Below are 17,419 nucleotides of genomic sequence, written 5' to 3'. Positions count from 1 at the left end.
TGTAAGCATACATGCAACATTTTCCAGCTAAAAAATAATTTAGACTAAAAGAGTATATAGTCCACGAACAAATTGGATTATTAGTAGATCAATATGAACCTGTGCTTTATGAACATATATAGCAAGCTCTCCTTTGGTATAGAAGTAGTCTCACGCAGCTTTTCTCTTTTGCTCAATTTCGTACCATAAAAGAGTTCATGAATAAGACAACCTAAAAAATTTAAATAAATAAAAAGTTACATTCCTGCTATAGATATTCCAATTGAAACAAAAAAGGAACAAAAGATAAATAGTACTACAACTTACCCAAACCCCAAGAATCAATAGCCCAAGGTGGAGATTTTCTAATTGTTGCCCAGTCAGACTTTACCAACTCCATTGGCTTGTATTGTAAACCAACAAGCCATTCATATTGCTGCGTCAAAGATGGTATTTAAAGTAAGTACACACCCAAATAAATCTTTAATAGATATTTGCTATATGTGATTAAACATGGCGATCTTGGCAACTGAAGAGTCTTTACAACTTCACTAATGGAATGAGTTAATGCTGACGACATCACAAGTAGTGCAAGCAAACTGTAAGTCTATAATAGACTGTTTACCAAGAGCTTCTACACTATAACATCATCGGAAATTTATCTACTTCATGAACACAAACTACACTGATCCAGGAACTTATAAGGTTTATACAGTTCTCAAAACTTAATAGCAGAAGTAACTACTTCAACCCTAAATAATCGTTGTAATTAGTGAACACTCAATTCATGAAGCCATCCCCAGTTTTAGTTATTACAATAATATATCTTTCTCAAACTTGAAATCAGATAAGATAATAAAATGCACCGCATGAAAGATTATACAAAACTCCAATCAACTACTACAGCATCCAAACAGAAAAGACCAGCATGGGTCCCATGGAAGCAACTTGATTCTTCCCATCAAACTCAGCTAGAACATCAAAAGCATGTAGCTTCCACTCCAATGTCTGAGTAACAACAACACTTTCCAAACAAACATTTGCATGAACCTGTATCAATATATTAGTACATAGGGAAAAACAAACTGACAGAAAAAGAGAAAGTGAACAAATAAGAGGATAAAAGAAAAGGAAAATACATTTCAGATTTCATATAAATTGAACTAATATATTCATACAAGCAACAAACACAGAAGATGAAACACACACAAAAAAAGGCTATGGTGTAATATCCGGGACATGACGTCTAATTATTTTATCAATAAATGATTATTATGTGATTTTTTGGTGAATTATTTGATTATTGGTGATATTATTTGAATGTTCAAATGTGGTAAAGTATAAGTATGTTAATTTTATGTACAGAATAAAATATAGATAATTAAAGTATTTTTCTTGTAATTTTTGGAGTATATGATTTTATATTGATTAATAAATTGATTAATTATTTTCTGAATAATTACAAAATCATTTTCTAAAGCCGGGAATCGTCCGACCTCAACCGTTTTTATATTTTTACAACCCGAAACTCTTCCGAAAACTCCTTCCTAACATAATCTGGTAATTCCAGACATTTTTTGTGTTTTGACTTTTTCGATCCGGATTACGGTTTGACCCATGCGCGGCCCGACGCGATATTTTCAATACGCTAACCCTTTTCAATAACATTATCTTTGTACAATCATTTTATAAAAGCCCGGTTTTGATAATTATCCGAAATAGGATAACGTTTATCCAAAATAGGATAGTGCTTATCCAAAATAGGATAGTACTTATCTAAAATAAGATAGTGTTTATCCAAAAAGGATAATGTTTATCCAAAACAAACGTATTTATCGATCCAACACGATCCATAACGTACTAATATTTTGTATATATAAATAACCCTTTCTTATTTCATTTTCATGCGCAAAAATCATAATCAGACAGTACAAACCCTGAAAACCAAAGAAAACTTTATTAAAACACTGTATTCTTGAAAATCAATTGCGCAAACGAAGGCGTTATCAAACTCCGATTCGGGCGTGCAATATATCAAAGAGAAACTCTCGAAATCCTCTTTCAGAATCAACCATCAGTTTTTGCCCAGAAATCAAGGTATTTTTCTAATTTAATTATTTTAATTTGATTTAATTATGGATTAAATTATGAATTTTTATTCTTGATGTTTTTGATATGATTTGATGGCATAATTGTGTCGATCTTTTCTTCCTGGTCAATTTGGTATATTATATGTCAAAAATTGAGTTCAATAACATGTAGAATAGTTGATTTGATCTTTGAGTTTGAATGTTCTTCGTGTTCTAGAATAATTTCACCAGAAAACTCATACCTTTGGCCGGATTTTCGATTTGTTAAACCTGGGAACCTAAGACTTACACCATTAAACAGATCATGTGAAAATGAATTGATACTTAGGTACCGTATTAGCAGGGGAAGCCGAAATCGATCACCGGTTCTAAGGAAGCTTCGCCGGCGGCGAAGTTTGACCAGAATTTTTGGCCGATTCGCTGCTTTTCTGGCGATTTTGATTTCATAATTCAGCTTCTGGAGGAGTAATCATCTATCCCTGTTATTTTGGCTGGATTCTGGGTTGATCTAAAGGTGGTCGGAAAGCTTGGTGGCCGCCGTTAATGGCGGCCGACCACCGAAGCCGGCGAACGGGGATGACGACAGTGGAATTACCGTCCAACCCCTGTGGTTTTGTGAATTTTACAGATTAGTCCCCGGCTTTTCCAAAATTTTCAAAAATGATATTCTTGTTTTAGTTATTTATAAAAATGACATTTTCTTGTTACAATTATTTACAGAAATTGTTTTTATTTATTTAAAAATTTAAAAATCAATATTTTCAATTCTCAAAATTATTTTTATTCTAATATAAATATTAATCAATTAATTAATTTTAGTTAATAATTAATTATTTAATTAGTCATTTAATTTAAATATTAATTGATTATTAATTTAATTAGTTATTAATTAATTTTAATTGATTATTTAATTGGATTTAATTATTTAAAATTGATTTAAAAATTCCGAAAAATATTTTCGAGTTTTAAAATATTATTTTAATTTTTTTTTAAAGGCTCGATAATTATTATAAAATTATTTTAAAGTCAGATTCGGGTGTTCGAACCCTATTATTTAAATATAAGATGATTCGGAGTCCAATTTTAATTCCGAAAAATGTTCAAAAATTCGTATTAAATACCTGAAAAATCATTTTGACCCCGAATCTTCTTTGAAAAATTATTTCGATTGAATATCTTGCATGCTATGTGCTACATGTTATCTGCCTATGTGGTTATTGTTTGACCGTTTTGGTCATAACTTTCAATCCGTAAATCGGATTTGGGTAAAACGAAGGGTAGATAAAAGCTTATGACGTCTATGTGACGATTAGACTAATATGAGATTGAATATTGATAGATGGTTATGATGCCTAGCAGAGTAAGTGAGGCATAGACAAAGAAAGTCAGTGATTCGTAAATAGAATTAAAGCATAGAAAGAGAAGGCAAGTGATTGATGAATAAAAGCATGGCATAGAAAAAGAAGGAAAATGAATGATGAGTAGAACTGTTAGATGAGTACAAGTAAAGTTGGAAATCATCTATGATAAGGCAAGTCCTTCTGAACCGTTCTTCGAGATATATTGCGAATATTTATGAACTTTCTCATAACATGTTGTTATTATTCAAAATAAATCTTGTTTTATATTGCAAGCACTTTAAACTATTTAACTTTGAACCCTGATTCTTTTTGATCTTGAGCCATAAGCCTTATTCTTCAGAAACCATTGATTGTTGAATTCTCAGATACGAGCCAAACATATACAATACTACTCCATAAATACATACACCCTATAAACCCAATATTTTAATAGAATTTCTTGAGTATGCAAAAACTTATACACTCTGGAATACCTTAACACATTAAAGGTCAATACCTTGTATTATCATTGAACCATTGTTCTTCCAATACTTGATTTTTCATTAGGCTTAAATCCTTTCTTCATATTTACACCTTGATACACCCTGGTGATACCTGTGAAATGTTTTATGTTTTGAGATAAATGCTTTATCAATGTTGATTATGATTTTGTTTTATTGAATTGCAATGGTTATCCTATTGAATTGTTTTAGAATTGGATGGTTTTATAAATGTGGACCAGATACGTGGTCAGACCAGATTCGTGGTCAGACCAGATTCGTGGTCAGACCAGATTCGTGGTCATATTAGGCCAATGCGTGCCTTGGATCCAGTATATAAAGCAAAGCCGGGAGCCTTGCTCGGGGTTAGTGCGTGACTGATCAACGACCTAAACTTGGTTTTTAAAAAAATGAAAAGAATATCCAATTCTATTCATTGATTATCCAGAAACTTGATTCTCATAAATCATTTCCACTGATCATTGTTGAACCTTAGTTATTGCTATTATGACTTGCTGAGCTAGTTTGCTCACTCTTGCAAATATGTTATGTTATTTTACAGTTGAAAAGGAAATGGTTGATAACGAAGATTCCCAGTCCAGTGTGCGAGCTAGGAGTACAGGATAAGATGGACCGAGTTAACAGGAGCTTTATAATGTAGATGAGTTATGTAAGATTGTAAGAATGACATCATTATCAGTTGTAAGCGGAACTAGTTGGGATTTGGTACGATGTAATAAAAGTTAAGATTGTGGCTTATTTTTATATTTTAACCTATTGCGATCCATGATTATGGTAAGTAGGGTTTTTGCATATATTACATTCATAAGCAGGTATTTATATATATTGAGTGTGTGTGTGTTATGAACCAGAAACTTCTGACCCGGGTTTGGAGGGCGTCACATGTTTGGTATTAGAGCTACAAGTTATTAGTCCCTGAAACAAGCCTAGATTGTCGGGAATGGGTAGAGGGTTAAGGTTAGTATTATAAAATGTTAGATATATTTGATAATGTCATGTCTAATATGATTTGTGTTTAGTTTTCAGATCTTACTTAAACAGGATAAATCAGTACTTAACTGGATATCAGCACTTATACTGAAGTCAGAACTTAAGTTATCAGAACTTGAGGTTCAGGAGATATTTATCAGGAGATAATATCAGGACCTAAGGAGACTTTCAGATAAGGGAGGCGACTGATTGAAAGGAAGAAGATCAAGACAAACGCAAGAAGAGATATGCATGAAGAAGGAATTCTATGAAGAATAGAATGCTTGGAAGAAAGGATAACTGATTGATATATTTTATGAAGCAGAATTATATTCCATATCAATTAGTGATTATCTTGTAACTGTGTAGTATATAAACACAGACATAGGGTTTACACTATAAGTGTTATCATAATCGAGAATAATATTCATTGTAACCCTAGCAGCTCTTGTGATATTTTGTTCATCACTGAGAGAGGACAGTTCTATATTGTAACAAAGTTTAATAAAGTTTGTTTTCTGTTACTTGTATTCTTTGAATTCGATTTGATTGTGCTATACACTATATTCAACCCCCCTTCTATAGTGTGTGTGACCTAACAAGTGGTATCAGAGCCTATCTGTTAACACACAAATAGTTTAAGATCCAAAAACAATCATGTCTGAAGCAGAAACTCCAACCAAGCCCACCAAAACTGAAGAACCTCCAAAGACTCAAATCCATAGTTGATATGAGGCTATTAGAGTTCGCATACTGAAACCATCTGAATACCCCATATGGAAGGTGAGGATGACTATGTTTCTGGAAGCTATAGATCTAGAATATCTTGACAGAATCAATGAAGGACCTCACAAGCCAACCAAACTCACTGTTGCAGTTGCAGGTGAAGTAGCAAAGTCTGTACCAAAGGAGAAGAGTGATTGCACTGCTGAAGATATAGCATCAATTGCTAAGGATGCTACGGTACGACACATGCTGTATAGTGCCATTGATAATGTAATGTCAAACAGGGTAATTAACTGCAAGACTGCAAAGGAGATATGGGATGCCTTGGAGACAAGATGCCAGGGAACTGAGTCGATTAAGAAGAACAGAAAGACTATACTCACTCAAGAGTATGAACACTTTGACTCAAAGTCTAATGAGTCAATGACTGATTTATATGACAGATTTGTCAAACTCTTGAATGATTTGTCACTAGTTGATAAGGAGTATGATCTTGAAGATTCAAACCTTAAATTCCTGTTAGCTCTTCCTGAAAGCTGGGATTTGAAGGCCACAATTATAAGAGACAGCTATAATCTTGAAGAAATAACTCTTGATGAAATTTATGGGATGCTCAAGACTCATGAACTTGAGATGGAACAAAGAAGCAAGAGGAAAAGAGGAAAGTCAAGGACAGTGTCTCTTAAGGCTGAGGAAGAATCCCCCAAAGTAGCTACCTCAAGGAAAGGCAAGGGAAAAACGCTCATCACAAAGTCTAATACTGAGTCATCAAATTCTGATAGTGATGATGACTAAGAAACTGAAAGCTTGCCTGAGATGGATGCTGATGAAGAGATGATGAAGCTGTATGCTCTTATGGTGAAAGGAATCACAAGGATTGCATACAGAAAATTCAGGAAGGGAAAGAAATTTTCCAGGAAAGGTGCAAGTTCTAATAAGAAGAGTTTCAGAAAATCTGAATGCAAAGGAGGGAAGTCTGACAGAGGAGATTACACAAATGTCAAATGCTACAACTGTGGTGAGAAAGGCCATATATCTCCTGATTGCAAGAAAGTGAAGAGTGACAAAGGCAAGGCTCTTGTCACAAAGAAGAAAAGCTGGACAGACACTTCAGATTCTGAAAGTGAGGTGAACTATGCCTTGATGGCAAATGCTGATAGCAGTTCTAAAGCTGCTGAGTTAAAGGTACCTCAAACTACTTATGCCTTTCATACTGATGATATTAATGAGTTGAGAAGATATCTTAAAACCATGTTCATTAGTTATAGAGATCAAACTTTAACATGTGAAAGATTAACTTCTGAAAATCTTGCTTGTAAAAAGAGGAATGATTATTAAGAAAAAGAGTTAGTCATGTTCCATCAAACTCAGAAAGATAAAGATGATGCATTCTATGTTAGGGATGAAGTACTTAAAATGAATGAATCTCTAAAAACTGAGTTAGAAAAGGAAAGAGAGATAATCAGGACTTGGACTAACTCTGGCAGAACAACTCAGAATCTGTAAAGTAGTGAAAACTGGAAAGAGGGCTTATGTTATGGAGATGACAAGAATGATAAAGGAACTGTAGAAATTAAGCCTATAGTTGTTAAACAAGAGCCAAAGGTAAAACTTGTTAAGTTTGTAGCTGTAAAGTATGATACTGAGAAATCAGAAGTTAAAGAGGAATTAACTTTTGAGAAACTAAAACAGGAAAAGCCAACTGAAGTTAACGTAGGCTTAATGACTAAGAAGCAGCTTAAGCATAAGCTGAAAGATGTTAAGAATGTAAACAAGGTAAAGTCACCTAGGAAAAATAGGAATGGAAAGAAAGGTGTGAATAAAAGTAATGATTATAAGCCTGTTCCTAATGCTCCTAGAAAAACATGTCATAACTGTGGAAGTTCTAACCATCTGGCTTCTTTTTGCAGGAAGAATAAGAACATAAACTCCTTACCTTCAAAGTCAGGAGTTAAGAGCCAGTCTGTTAGATATAGGCCACAAAATCCTTGTTTTCATTGTGGTAGTTTATGGCATTCCATTTATACTTGTAAGGAATATCATAGTTTGTACTATGATTATTATCAAATAAAACCTTCTTTAAAGAAAGTTAGCATTGTTCCTTCTAGTGTAAGTTCTGATACAAAGTCTGATAGTTTAAATGCTGATAAGAAAAATGTTAACATAAACTCTGATGCTAAATCCGCTGCAAATGTTAACAAACTTAATAAGGCCAAAGGATCCAAGAAAGTCTTGGTCCTTAAAACTAATCATTAGTGGTCTTTGTGATTGCAGGGCAACAGGAAAAACATCCTAGTTCTGGACAGTGGATGCTCAGGACATATGACTGGAAATAAAGCCCTGCTATCAGACTTTGTGGAGAAAGCTGGCCCAAGTGTTTCTTATGGAGATGGCAATATTGGAAAAAAACTGGGACATGGCAATATCAATCTTGGGAATGTCATCATTAAAGAAGTAGCTCTTGTCTCAGGACTTAAACACAATCTGCTAAGTGTTAGTCAAATGTGTGACAGAGGTTATCATGTGGATTTCTTTGAAGAACACTGTGGAGTTGTAAGCAAATCTACATGCAAAGTTGTTCTGAAAGGATACAGGCATGGTAACATTTATGAAGCCAAGCTTTCAACAAGTACTGATGGTTCTGCAATCTATCTGTTGAGTAGATCATCAATTGAAGAAAGCTAGAATTGGCACAAGAAACCCTCTCCTTTAAATTTCAACAATATAAATGAACTGGTCAAGAAAGATCTTGTGAGAGGACTGCCAAGTCAGTATTTGCTCCTGATGGCCTTTGTGATTCATGTTAGAAGGCTAAATGAAGAAAATCTTCATTCAAGAGCAAGACTGAATCATCAATTCTTGAGCCTTATCACCTACCACATGTAGATCTATTTAGTCCAGTGAATGTCATGTCTATTACAAAGAAGAAATATGCTATGGTCATAGTGGATGAGTTCACCAAATACACATGGGTGTATTTCTTGCACACAAAAAGTGAAACCGCATCTATCTTGATTGATCATGTCAAGCAACTGAATAAATTGGTCAAAGATTCTGTGAAGATCATAAGAAGTGATAATGGCACTGAGTTCAAGAATTTGATCATGGAAGAGTTCTGCAAATACCATGGAATCATGCAGGAATTTTCTGCTCCTTGAACTCCACAGCAAAATGGAGTTGTTGAAAGAAAGAATAGAACTCTTATTGAAGCTGCACGAACATTGCTTGATGAAGCAAAGCTACCAACCTATTTTTGGGCTGAAGCTGTGCAAACTGCTTATTTTACTCAAAATGCAACACTCATTAACAAGCATGGAAAGACATCATATGAGATGGTGAAGAAAAAGAAGCCAAATCTGAAGTATTTTCATGTATTTGGATGCAAGTGTTTTGTCCTTAAGACTCAACCTGAACAACTATCCAAATTTGATCTAAAAGCCGATGAAAGAATTTTTGTTGGATATCCACTTTCCACAAAAGCCTTCAGAGTCTACAATTTAAGAACAAGGGTCGTCTTGGAATCTATCAATGTCTCTTTTGATGATAAGAAGATTACTGGACTTGAAGATTTCAATGATCATGATCAGCTGAGATTTGAAAATGAAGATTTAAATTCTGCTACTGAAAATCCTGACAGTCTAAATCCTGATACTGCAAACTCTAATGGATTAAACTCTAATGTTATTGAAACTGTGGTGACTACGCCAAAGAAAGATGCACCTGTGCAGGGGGATCATACTGAAGATACAACCACATCTCAAGAAGCATCATAACCTACAACTGGCTCTTCAAGTTTCGATTCATCAAGTTCTGATGAGCCAAGTCCTGATAATTCTGGAAACTCAAATTCTGAAGGATCCAACTCAGAGAGCATAATTTCAGAGGGAGCATCAGAAAATGTTGATGAAGACAACATGGATCATGGGGGATCATCCAGTTCTAGAGAAAATCTTCCATCTGCAAGGAAGTGGACTAAATCACATACACCTGATTTAATAATTGGAAATCCTGGCGCAGGTGTCAGAACTAGAACAACTACTTCAAGTGAATGTCTCTATAATTCTTTTCTTTCTCAGACTGAACCAAAGAAAGTGGAAGAAACTCTTCAAGATGTTGATTGGGTGTATGCAATGCAGGAAGAGTTAAATGAATTTGAAAGAAATAAAGTCTAGACCCTAGTGCCAAGACCAAAGAACAGATCTGTTGTTGGTACAGAGTGGGTGTTCAGAAACAAAACTGATAGTGATGGCATAATAACAAGGAATAAAGCAAGGCTGGTTGCAAAAGGATATTCTCAACAGGAGGGAAGTGATTATGATGAAACATTTGCACCAGTTGCTAGATTGGAAGCAATAAGGATATTTTTGGCTTATGCTGCTCACAAAAAGTTTACAGTCTTTCAAATGGATGTGAAAAGTGCTTTTCTCAATGGAGAATTGGAAGAGGAAGTCTATGTTGAACAACCTCTAGGCTTTGTAGATTCCAAATTTCCAAATCATGTCTACAGGCTTGATAAAGCACTTTATGGCCTTAAGCAAGCTCCAAGAGCATGGTATGAGAATTTAGCTCAGTTTCTTCTGGAAAGTGGATTTAACAGAGGAACTATTGACAAAACACTGTTCTACCTCAACCATGGAAATGACTTACTTTTGGTGCAGATATATGTTGATGATATCATTTTTGGTTCTACAAATAACAGACTTTGCAAGAAGTTTGCCAAACTAATGCAGTCAAGATATCAAATGAGTATGATGGGGGAACTTAGCTATTTTCTGGGCCTTCAAGTCAAGCAGAATGAAGAAGGCACTTTCATTTGTCAATCCAAGTACACCAGAAATTTGTTGAAGAAATTTGGAATGCAAGATTGTTTAAGTGCATCCACTCCCATGGCCACTGCAACAAAATTGGATAAGGATACTGGTATATCAGTAGATATTACTGATTACAGAGTTATGATTGGCTCTCTACTCTATCTAACTGCTAGTAGACCTGATATCATGTATGCTACCTGTCTTTGTGCAAGATTTCAAGCAGATCCAAGAGAACCTCACTTAACAGTTGTGAAAAGAATTTTCAAGTATCTTAAGGGAACAGCTGATCTGGGATTGTGGTATCATAGAGAATCAGACTTTAAGCTAATAGGTTACTCAGATGCAGATTTTGCAGGATGAAAAATTGACAGGAAAAGTGTTACGACCGGCATTTTCGTGTAATATTAATTGTGGATTTGGTATAATATTAAAGCCGAATAAAAATATGTTCAATTATTGTACGATTGTGTAAGCGAGAATTTCTGCATTATAAAATTTTTATGTGTAATACATGATTTTTTTTTCAAAGCAAAATTTTAATTATTTCCTTTACTTTTGATTTATAAGGAATATTCTAAGCCTTGGAGAAATTTTCTTTTAAAAGATATTTTGTTCACAAATTTTGAAAGTGACTTTATAAAATCTCTAAAAATCCAAGTTATTTTATGGTATAAATTTTATAATTTTTGAACTTGTGTTTTATTTTATAAAAATAAATCTTTATAAATATAATTAGCAAATTCCATAGTTATCCTTGCATGCAAATTCCTTCCATACATTCCAAAAGGGCTAAAGAGTCAATAACCACCCCACTAACTCTTATTTCCTAGCCAAATACCTTCTTTACCCTTGCATGCAAATTCAACCAAGTTCAAGTGGAAGGCTAATCATGTCAATTCCTAATTCCACTCACTTTTGCCAATACAAAAACCATAAGACAAGCAAAGTCATGATCATTTTTACTCATCACCCACACCACACTCACTCTTCTCTCCCTCCTCCTCCCTCACTCTCGGCTCTCTCTCTCTCACTCTCGGCCTTTAGCCGAGAACCACCCCTCCCCATTTTTTTTTCATTTCTCCACCAAGCTTCTACTCTTTATACAAGTAAATGTTATCTCCCATACCATGATCATTCATATTTCAAAGAGTTTTGAGTAGAAAGTTTAAGTTTAAGGGTTGCATGTAAAGGTTTTAGTGAAACTCAAAATACAATCTTGATTCTTATGGATTTAAGGTTGTTTTTGAGAGGACTACAATGAATGGATAAGTGCCAAGTCTTGAGAAGGAAACTCTTGATGATTTAATGGCCATTTCCATCCATTTCATTCGGCCATGACCATATGGGAGCCGAATGAATGGTCCTTGAAATCATTCTTGTTGTTTTGTTCAATTTTTGCATGTTTATGTGATAATGACTTGAATTTTGTGGTGAAAATTTGATAAAACTCCTTGCATGCTAAGTGATCATCTAGGTATACCTTATGCTAGGCTTGCATGTCAATTTTAAGATGGAATATATGTAGAAAATATGTTGTTTGGTTTGAAAAACCCGAAGGCATGCATGCATGTGGAATTCCCTTAGTTTGTTGTAAGATTTTGATCATTTGGAAAAGATTTTGTTAGTGAGCCTTAATTTCAGTAGGAATAATGTGATAATATTGATTTATGCTTCTTGTTGCATGGTAATAAATTGTGGTTATCTTTTATAAAAATATATATCTTGTTGTTTCAAAAGCATGAAGATTTGCGATTTGTTAAGAGTAGTCTCTTTCGTTTTGCCATAGTTGCACCTTAGGTAAGGATGATCTCACCAAGGTTATTTTGAGAAAAAGGGAGTTAGTTCAGTAGAATACCAAGTATAGGTCTTGGTTTAAGTATTTAGTTGTTGTTAATTGGGTTTGTCAAGTCAAAACCTTGGAAAATGAGAGTTATAGTTTCTGCAGAAAAATCAGTTTAGTACCCTGAGGTTTAGAGCGAGTTTTGACCATGTCATTGATGTGCACTTTGAGGCCCAAGCCACCAGAAGTTAGTATGTGGAATATATAATAGGTTTTAGGAGTTGATTGGAGGTTTGCATGTCATTTGGTTAGGTGCACAAGTAGAATAACAAAATCTGTCCAGCAGGGGACAGTTTTGTTACAACTTAGAAATAGGGAGATTTGGCCATGTCATGGGTAGGCCCTCATTAGGCCCAATTGGGCCTTAGTTAGAGGGTGTGTCAGAGAAGTTTTTCCAACCATAGTTCATAGGATATGAGCTAGAACCATGTGTCGCAAGTTAATTCAAGTCAGGGCATTTTCTGCCCAGAAAAACAGGGGAACCTTGGACTTTTAGCTTAGGCCCAAGAAGGCCCAAGCCAGGCCTTTGAGCCACATCAAGCTTGTGAGATGCCCTTAGGTCAGGAGAGTCTTGTGTAAAAATTTTGAAGAAAAACTTGTAGTTTAAGAGTGTCTAATGCACTCAAGAAACCTTAGTTACCATTCTGAAATTTGCACCAGTGAGCACTTTCACTTATCGCATAGTTTTAGGACACTTAGAAGTGAGTATTAGGTCGACCACCATAGTTGTAAGATAGTATAAGGTCAGTAGAACAAAAGGCACAAGTGAAGGTCAATAGGTTTTGGATAATTTAGGAAAGGCACATTGAGTTAGGAAGCCCAAATTCGAAGACTTCGTCTAGTTAGCGACCAAGTAACTTGAGTGGTGAGTCGAGATCATCCAAGCCTAGTGTGGCATTATGGTGTATATGATGTTATTTGGTATTAATATACGATATGTGATTATGTGGCTACATGTGTACATTTGAAAATATAAAGGTGGATATGAATTAAGTGCGTATAGGCCTAAGTGCCATCCATGTTTAATTTCGGGTTGTAAATAGGTTAAGATGGAAAGAATATATTATAATGAGGATTATTATTATTATGTAGGATCTCGAGACGAGGGAAAACTTGCCATAAAAGTCGAGTGAAGCTCCAGTTGTTGCTCCTACCAGTCAGACCAGACCAGTCTATCTCAAGGCAAGTGATTCAACTTGACCTTCGCATTTACTGTAAACAGTTCATATATATATCGATGCAATTATCCTGAGTCATTTTGATATATTTAAATCAAGAGTATCTTTTGTTTATCTTTGAGTTACATAGAAATGCCATGAACCCTCGAGTACATATTGCAAGTAGTTCAAAAGTCTTTTATGATAGTTTAATGCCATGATAAATTAGAGATGCGTTATAATATCTTATTGATCCTTTTGTTTATCATGCTACTGATCCCTGAGAAATCTTGATGTTGCACCCTGATGCTTTGATTCAACTCTTGAAATAGCCTCGATAGAAACTTTATTTTGATACCTAAAAGCCAATCATTTCTTAAATACATTCATGATTGTTTGATAACCCTATCCTTACCCTAAAAGCTTGATACCCTGTTATATACTGAGCTGATGATCGCCTTCTTTATATTTTAACACCTTTATTCTATTGGAACCAGTGATGCCTATCTTTTGATGTTCTAATACCTATATCTTGTCTACATCCGTTGCTTTAAGCCTAGTTTGGCATTACTCTTTCATCTTATCCAATAGCCTGGCTTAATTTCCTTGTCTAAGTTCTTGTTTATGGAAACCTCTCAACTACCCTAATATAGTAAAGTCTATTAGATCATGGCCCTGAGATTTAGAGTCATATTTCCAGTGTTTCAAGTTGATCTATAATCCCTTGATAAAAATAATTACAGTCGAAAGAAATTTTGTCATAAATCGGCATCAGTTTTTAAAATGATTAAAACGTGGATTTTTCAGTCCCAAAGGGGGACAAATGTTTTCTTGAATGGTGGATCTGGACTGAGACGCGAGTCCTTTCCACACTTATATTAGGCTTAAAAGTTGCCTAGGGATTCCCAATAATGTTTTAGAACCCAGCGAGGTTCGGGATTACTTCGCGGCTGATCACCGGCTGTAATCCGTAGCGTCATAAAATGATTTTGATTAAGAATGGTTTTAAAATTTGTTTTGATGCAAGCAAAATGATGCCAACTCACATAAGTTTTATCTCTCGATTATCATTGATTATGTCATTCCATTGTCATTCCTAAAGGTATATCTCGATTTATGTTTCGCGTTGTATTGTTAGCACTTGTTGAGCTTTTGGCTCACTTCTTGCTTTACCCTGATATTACAGCTAGCAGCCATGGTTAGATTCAAGCAGACTGCCCGTAAGACCTGTGATGCGGATGCTTATGTTCGAGCCCAGGTAGAATAAGTAATAATAGCTGTGTGAGGACTCGGTATTTGTAATCAGATGTAATAGTTGATAGTGTTGGGCTGTTCCAAACCCTAAACTGTAAGATCTTGGATTTTGGTTGTGTAGTACTCATTAAAATGATGTAATAACTATAACTATTTTGCTATTTAAGTTGGGGGTGTGACAGGTTTTGGTATCAGAGCTACGGTTTAGAGTCCCTGAACAGCCCAAATAGGTTATAGGACTTGTGAGTAGGTTATAGATACTATGCGAGAGAGTAGGTAAAGTAAATTATTATTAATACTCCTCTTATTGGTTGTCAGCAAAGGGCGCATTCCTCGTCATCCTCTGGGACGGACGACACTATTGCTTTCTCCGTGTATGCTGAGTTGAGGCGCGAGTTCGACATGCTTCAGGGCAAGTACGACCGACTGATAGACCGACTGAAGAACGTGTATCCGGACAGCCGAAACTACGAAGGGAAGCCCAAGGAGCAGATGATTGCGAGACTTGAGACCTTGGTTGGGTACGTCAACACTAAGCTTGAAGAGATGCCAGCGCACCGGGACCGTACCAGCCAGTATGTCATTCAGATGGTGGCGGATGAGCTCCAGAGCATTGTGAAGACACTTCGAGAGGAAAAGTCTACCAAGCCCCGTTCAGATGGAGTGGAGCCTTAGTTCTTTCCATTTACCTTTCATGTTGTTGTACTATCAAACTCTAAGGAATCCCCAGTTGTTTCTGTCTTTCCTTTAAATAAGCCTGTTATTTCTAGAATCAGACTATGTCCCAATCCTATGTACTGTGACCTTTAAAATTTCAATAATTATGTGCTATTGTTCCATTTGCTCTCAACTGTTATTTTATGTTTTTATCATCATATCTGCTTAATTTGGAAACGTGACCCCATATGTAAACAAGAATGCCATGCGATACCCTCGAATCATTTTATCATTCATATTTGTTATAACACAACTCTTATTTCAGGATCATGCCTCCCAAAAAGAAGAATCCAACAACCACCTTCACCACAGACCCAAATATTCTTCAACTACTGGAAACCTTGCAACAGCAAACCAATGCTATAGCTCAACAACAATTAACTCTTCAACAACGAATTGAAAACCAAGATAACCGTGAGCCATATCAACCACCTGAACCACCAGTACCACCAAGACAAATTGTCACTTTCAAGGCTTTTCAGAATGTGAATCCACCTGTATTTCATGATACCACTGATCCAGTGATAGCAAACACATGGATCAAGGAGATGGAAAGGGCTTTTGAGTTGGTACAGTTAGGGGACGATCAGAAGACGCTGTATGCCACTTACTTCTTGAAGGGAGAAGTCATTTATTGGTGGGAATCAGTAAAAGTTATGGAAGTCACTCAGCAGATTTCTTGGGAAAGATTTAAGAAGTTATTTCTGGACAAGTATTACCCTAAGTACATGCAGAATCAGATGGAGCTAAAATTTCTTGAGTTAAAACAAGGGAACATGACTGTACTGGAATATGAGAAGAAGTTCACTGAGTTGTCAAGGTTTGTGACAAAGTATACCAGCACTGAGGAAGAAAAAGCAAAGAAATTTCAGCAAGGATTGGAGCCTTGGATCAGAGATAGGGTGGCTATGTTTGAACTTGAGACTTATGCGGGAGTAGTACAGAAAGCTGCTCTGATTGAGAATAATGGGATGCAGTCAAGGAAAGAGAGGGATAACAAGAAGAGGAAGGTTCCATTTTATGGAGAAAAGTCTGAAGCTGGAAGTTCGCAAGATCGGAATGTAAAGAGGATTGGTTTCCAGAAGGGCGGAAATTTTCAAAGGAAAGGAAATTTGGGCAAAAGGCAAGAATCAAAAGGGAACAATCAGGCAAACCAAGGGCAAGTTGGAGAAAACAGGTTCCAGAGGCCAGAATGCAAGCACTGTGGAAGAAGGCACCCCGGAGTATGCAATAAGCTGAGTATGACCTGTTATAGGTGCAATCAGAAGGGACATTTGGCAAATGAGTGCAAGATGCCGAAGCCAGGAGTTACGTGCTACAAATGTGGGAAGACTGGACACATGGCTAGGGAATGTAAGGCAACAGGACCAGTCAGAGCTCTGATGAACGTGGCAAGTACCAGTGCAAGCGTGCCAGCTGAGGTATTGGCATTACCTCCACCACCCGCACCAACCCCGCAAGCAACAGCAAGGACATTTGACCTAAAGATGAAAGATGCTGTTCAGAATTCTGAGGTGATAGCAGGTACACTTTTACTCAATAATGTCAAAGCCAAAGTATTGATTGATTCGGGAGCCACAAGATCCTTCATATCAGAATCTTTTGTTGATAAGATCCAATGTGATAAAACGGTTATGAGTGAGGTAGTAAATGTGGTAATTGCGAACCAAGAGAAGATTCCTGTGAATCGATTTTGTCCAAAATGTGAGATTGATATTTCAGGATATAAGTTCTCGGCCGACTTGATACTCTTCAAGCTGGGAGAATTTGATATAATCTTAGGAATGGATTGGTTAGGAGAGAATAGCGCGCAGATAAATTGTAAGACCAAGAGAGTGAATTTAAAGACGAAGAGTGGAGAGAAGGTAGTATTTAAGGGACAGAGGCAAGAGCGACTATTTCTTACAATTATTCAGGCTAAGAAGTTACTTAGAAAAGGTTGTGAGTCGTTCCTAGCATATGTAGTGGATTCAGAGAGAGGCAGCCCCAGCATGGAAGATATTCCTGTAGTTAAT

At 35.9% G+C, this 17,419-nt stretch overlaps 1 pseudogene; it reads right to left on the bottom strand.

Annotated features, from left to right (window-relative positions):
- LOC141665608 (uncharacterized) overlaps positions 1 to 17,419 on the bottom strand; it is a 149,641-nt pseudogene that overhangs the window by 53,380 nt on the left and 78,842 nt on the right.

The sequence above is a fragment of the Apium graveolens genome, chromosome 6, assembly GCF_009905375.1.
Source record: "Apium graveolens cultivar Ventura chromosome 6, ASM990537v1, whole genome shotgun sequence".
Classification (NCBI taxonomy): Eukaryota; Viridiplantae; Streptophyta; class Magnoliopsida; order Apiales; family Apiaceae; genus Apium; species Apium graveolens.
This window is presented reverse-complemented; position numbering and strand designations above follow the sequence as displayed.